The 6,300-nt window shown below is 39.0% G+C and overlaps 1 protein-coding gene across 1 annotated transcript in view; it reads right to left on the bottom strand.

Annotated features, from left to right (window-relative positions):
• The window catches only part of GAB3 (GRB2 associated binding protein 3), a 54,183-nt gene that overhangs the window by 31,314 nt on the left and 16,569 nt on the right, over positions 1 to 6,300 (bottom strand). The gene's annotated exons all lie outside the window — the stretch shown is intronic.

The following is a 6,300-nucleotide window of genomic DNA, read 5'->3' as shown; positions in this document are numbered from 1 at the left end:
GGGCCAGAGCGAGCCTCCGTCTCAAAAAAAAAAAAAAAATAATAATAGTAATAATAATACAAAAATTAGCTGGGCGTGGTGGGGCACGCCTGTAATCCCAGCTACTTGGGAGGCAGAGGCAGGAGAATCGCTTGAACCTGGGAGGCAGAGGTTGCAGTGAGTCAAGAGCACGCCACTGCACTCCAGCCTGGGCAACAGAGTGAGGATCCATCTCAAAAAGAAAGAAAAAAGAAAAAAGAAAATGCTCATGGATCTGAAGAATTAATATTGTTAAAATGACCACGCTACCCAAAGTAATCTACAGATTTAATGCACTCTCTATCAAAATATCAGTATGTCAATTACATTCTTCACAGAAATAGAAAAAAAAAATCCTAAAATGTATATGGAACCACAAAAAACCTTGAACATCCAAAGCAGTACTGAGCAAAAAGAACAAATCTGGGCTGAACATAGTGGCTCATGCCTGTAATCCCAGTACTCTGGGAAGCTGAGGTGGGAGGATTGCTTGAGGCCAGGAGTTCGAGACCAGTCTGGGCAACATAGCAAGACACTGTCTCTACAAAAAAAAATTTTTTTTTTCAAATTAGCCAAGTTTGGTGGCGTGAGCCTGTAGTCCCAGCAGCTTGGGGGACTGAGGTGGGAGGATCATTTAAGCCCAGAAGTTTGAGGCTGTAGTGAGCTATGATCACACCACTGCACTGAAGCCTGGGTGACAGAATGAGACTTTGTTTCTAAAAAAAAAATTTAGAAAGAACAAAGCTGGAGGCATCAAACTACCTCAATTCAAAATATACAAAATTACAATAGCCCAAACAGCATGATATTGGTATGAAAACAGACACATAGACCAATGGTACAGAATAGAGAACCCAGAAATAAATCCACATTTTATGACGTCAACACAACATTTTTACCAAAACCAAAGATGTCATGAGAAAAGAAAGTTACAGGATGATCTCCCTCATGAACATAGATTGTTTTTTGAAGTTCTAAACAAAATATGAGCAAAACAAATCTAGTAATTTATAAAAAGGAAAGGTATCATGATAAAGTTGGGTTTGCCAAGGTTAGTTTAGCACTAAAAAAAATTATCCAGTGAATTTCTTGACATTAACATGATAAAAATAATATGATTGTAAAGTGTCTCAACCACAAAAAATGATAATTATATTAGGTAATGTTTGTTAATTAGCTTGATTTTAATCATTCCATGATACGGACGTATATCAAAACATCATATTGTACCCCATAAATGTATACAATTATTTGTCAATTAAAAATAAAAGAAATACATCTATGCATGACTTTAGAAAATAACAGTTAGCAAAGTAGAAAATATGTGAATGACTTTAACCTAATGAATGATATCTACAAACATCCACAGCAAACCACATTGTAATGGTGAAATATTAGAAGCTTTCTATCTGAGATCAGGAATGATACAAGGATCCGTATTGTCACCATGACTATTCAGTAATGTCCTGGACTTCTTATCCCATGCAGTGACATAAGAAAAGTGATGAAAATATAAAGTTTTAAAGAAAAAACAAAGCTATTATTATTTGCAGGCAATATAATTATATGCAAAGAAAAGACAAAATAATCCATAGTTTTAAAAAGCTGGATACAAAATCAAAACCCAAAATGCTTTAACAAGAGTGCAAAGAAAGGAGAGTCTCTTTAATAATGGTGTTGGGAAAACTGGATATCCACATGCAAAAGAATGAAGTTGGGCCCTTTTCTTAGACCATATACAAAAAATTGACTTGAAATGGATTATAGACTTCAATGTAAAATCTAAAACCATTTAGCCCCTAGAAGAAAATATAGGAGAAAAGCTCATTGACATTGGTATTGACAATGATACTTTGGATATGATTCCAAATGCACAGGCAAAATAGCAAAATAAACAAGTGGAGCTACACCAAACTAACAAGTGTCTGCTCAGCAAAGGAAACAATCAACAAAATGAAAAGGCAACCTAGAGAATGAGAGAAAATATTTGCAAATCATATATAAGGGGTTAAAAGTAAAAATATATAAGGAACTCACATAATTGAGTAGCAAAAAAACTAAATAACCTAATTTAAAAATGGGCAAAGATCTGAATAGACATTTCTCAAAAGAAGACATACAAATGGCCAACAGGTATATGAAAAAATGCTCAACATCACTAACCATCAGGGAAATGCAAATCAGAACCACACAAAGTATCGGCCCAACCAAATACAAGCGTTGGAGAGGGTGTAGAGAAGAGAACCCCTGTACGCTGTTGGTGGGAATGTAAATTGGGATCGCCATTATGGAAAACAGTATGGAGGTTCCTCAGAAAACTAAAATATAACTACCTTATGATCCAGCAATCTCTCTTCTGGATACATATCCAAAAGAAATGAAATCAGTATGTCAAAGAGATATTTGCCCTCCTGTGTTTATTACAGCACTATTCACAATAGCCACAACATGTGATATGGTTTGGCCCTGTGTCCCCCAAAAATCTCATGTTGAATTATAATCCCCAATGTTGGAAGGAGGGCCTGGTGGGAGGTGATTGGATCATGGGGGTGGTTTCTAATGGTTTAGCACCATCCCCCTAGTGCTGTCTTGTGATAGAGCTCTCACAAGATCTGGTTGTTTAAAAGTGTGTAGCACCTCCTCCTTCACTCTCTTCCTCCTGCTCCAGCCATGTAAGACATGCTTCCTTCCTCTTCATCTTCCTCCATGATTGTAAGTTTCCTGAGGCCTCCCTAGCCATGCTTCCTGTACAGCCTGTGGAACTGTGAGTCAATTAAATCTCTTTTCTTTATAAATTACCCAAATTATCCAGTCTCAGGCAGTTCTTTTGTTTTTTTTTTTTTGGAGATGAAGTCTTGCTCTGTCACCCAGACTGTAGTGCAGTGGTGCGATCTCAGCTCACTGCAAACTCTGCCTCCCAGGTTCAAGCAATTCTACGCCTCAGCCTCCTGAGTAGCTAGAACCACAGGCGCCTGCCACCACACACAGGTAATTTTTGTATTTTTAGTAGATATGGGGTTCCACCATATTGGCCAGGCTGGTCTTGAACTTCTGACCTTGTGATCCGCCAACTTTGGCCTCCCAAATTGCTGGGATTACAGGTATGAGCCACCGCACTCAGCCTCAGATAGTTATTTACAACAGTATGAGAATGGACTAATACAACATGTAGTCAATTTGTGTCTGTCACTGGATGAATGGATAAAGGATATAATGGATATAAAAAATGTGGTATATATTCAGAATGGAATACTACTCAGCCTTAAAAAGGAATGATATCCTGTCATTTGTGACAACATGGGTAAACCAGGATGAGATTATGTTCAGTGAAATGAGCTGGGCACAGAAAAAAAAAATACTGCATGATTTCACTTATATCTGGAATCTAAAAAAGTCGAACTCATGGCAATAGTAAAATGGTGGTTGTCAGGGACTGGGGAATGCAGGTAAATGAGAATATGTTGGTCTAAAGGTACAAACTTTCAGTGATAAGTGAGCAAGTCTGGGAGATCCAATGTACAGCATGGGTGGCCATGGATGTATTAATTAGTTTGATTGTAATAATCAGTACATAATGCACGTGCATATCAAATCATCATGTTCTGATACATATGCATTCGCACCTTGAATATACGAAGTCTTTGTCAATTAAATATTTTAAAATACAAAAATAAAACCTATATAAATGGAAGCATATTTCCTATTCATGGATTGGAAAATTCAACATTGTAAAGATGTAAAATCTTCACAAACTGATCTACAGATATGATGCAATCCTCCTCAAATCCCCAATATATTTATATACGTGTGTCTAGAACCTGACCAGTTGACTGTAAAATTGACCCTAGAATAGCCATTATATTCTTAAAGGCAGGAGGACTTGTCCTATTGGATATTAAGATAGAATGGTATAGTAATTAAGAGAGTGTGGTATTGGTGCAAGCTGGACAAGTGGGCTCCAAGGGATAGAAAGGAGACTCAGACCCTCACATACATGGGCACTTCATCTATGGCAGAGGGGGTGCTGGAGGGCCATGGGGGCAGGACAGCCTTGCAGGGTCATTGGATGGAGATCCAGATGGACAAAAATGAACCGTGACCTTACTCTGCCACCATGCACCAACACAGATTCCAGGCAAATCTCGGTGGGAAAGGTGGAACAATAAACTTTATGCATTCCCTCTGCTTTATCAGAGCCATTTTGCTTCTAGGCATCACTGTTGTCTTGGTCTTTGTTTCATGGTCAAAACCTCTATTTTACTTAGTTTTAACCTTTGTTTGCCTTCATGTAAAATAACACAACCTAATTGTTTTATGTTTGTGTTGAAATTTCAAATTATTTCAAGTTTTTGTTCTTCAATTTAAGACTTTTGATTCATTTTCATATGTTATTATTCTACTGGTTTTATTCATTTCACTTCCTAAAATGTGCTTAACCACTTTCATTTTTCCCTTTTTGTCAACTGTTCACACATGTTAGCACATCCAGATCATTTGTGTAATCAGTATATACCTATTTCATAAGGACAGTCAAAAGGAAGAAACATATGTAATGGTAACATCATTAGGGACATTAGGGAAGGCTTTTGCCAGTAACTTAAATCCTCAGTCAGAATGAGAGATTCGTACAATTTGAAAATAAATTTGCCCTCCTTCCACTTTCCATAATTCCTTGAAAACATGGCCTAAACGAGTAGTGATGTGTGGGTGATTATATTTCAATGGAGAGAGAAAGAAAGAGAAGAAGAAAGGAGAAAGACACAGAGATAATTAGTTTCTGTGTCTGTGTATCTGAGAGATACAGACTGATGTAAGAAAGAAGAGCAAAATGTTAAGGTTGGTTGGCTCATGGCAGAAAGATGAGGTGGCCCAGCAAAGCAGTAAAGAAGAGGTCACTGAAAACTCTAGGGAGACCCCTGAAACTATTGCTACAGAATAAAAGATGAAATGCTCCTGATTATTGTAAATACAAAATTGCATGCAGGATTGTATAAAGACAATGCAAGGTTGGGCTGCCAGAATGAGCCAATAGTGGGTGATGTGCTTCCCCCTGCAGAGAGCCTATGAATGGACATGCAGTCAGGGAGGTTTCACATCACCAAGATTCCTATCCCAGAAAAGCAGATGTTCATAGCTCTGGGAATGGAATGCGACCCTTGTGGAGAGCCTATAAACGGATGCATGGGGGGGTGCCTGTCCACATGGATAAGATAGGGCTATAAACGCCCTCATCTTGCTGCGGCTTCTCTAGGCCTCTTTAGGGTTAAGGCATGCCCCTTCTGAGAAATTCTGGTCTAACCGATTGTCTAACTTCACGTCCTGTTTCTATGAATTGTTTGTAACCAGCTTTTGCTGCAACTGCTACTGCTGATTAATATCTTGCTAATCATAGGTTATGGAAAGATGTTGTGCCTGCTTTAAGGCTCTGTTAGAAATTCTGGATGCACAGACTATACTGTAAATTCTTATCTCTGTATACTGTACTTCTGCATACAGATGTTATGTTAAAGAACTACTTAATCCCCATGTGACNCTCTGGGAATGGAATGCGACCCTTGTGGAGAGCCTATAAACGGATGCATGGGGGGGTGCCTGTCCACATGGATAAGATAGGGCTATAAACGCCCTCATCTTGCTGCGGCTTCTCTAGGCCTCTTTAGGGTTAAGGCATGCCCCTTCTGAGAAATTCTGGTCTAACCGATTGTCTAACTTCACGTCCTGTTTCTATGAATTGTTTGTAACCAGCTTTTGCTGCAACTGCTACTGCTGATTAATATCTTGCTAATCATAGGTTATGGAAAGATGTTGTGCCTGCTTTAAGGCTCTGTTAGAAATTCTGGATGCACAGACTATACTGTAAATTCTTATCTCTGTATACTGTACTTCTGCATACAGATGTTATGTTAAAGAACTACTTAATCCCCATGTGACTATCTCACCTCATAATCAAATGACCCTAAAGCCCTCACTAACCTACCCCTGCCCTCACTAAACTTAATAATAAATGCTGGCATATCCAGTGCATTGTTGGCACCATGGGACCAGAAGGTGGTGACCCCCCTGGACCCAGCTTTCACTATCTTGTGTGTGTTATTTCTCGACCTGCCAATCCACCTGGGAACAAAGAGAGAGTCCCATTGCATTGTAGGCTGCTGGGCAGATCCCGCAATAAAAAAACCACACTGAATGGGCTTAAGTTGGCTTTCACCAAACTGCTTCTGAAGGCCAGAGAGGCCCAGGTGGAAAGAAACAGGTGGAGGAAGATGGAACTGCAAGCAGAAT

The sequence above is a fragment of the Rhinopithecus bieti genome, unplaced genomic scaffold (assembly GCF_001698545.2).
Source record: "Rhinopithecus bieti isolate Rb0 unplaced genomic scaffold, ASM169854v2 scaffold_76809, whole genome shotgun sequence".
NCBI classification, from domain to species: Eukaryota; Metazoa; Chordata; class Mammalia; order Primates; family Cercopithecidae; genus Rhinopithecus; species Rhinopithecus bieti.
This window is presented reverse-complemented; position numbering and strand designations above follow the sequence as displayed.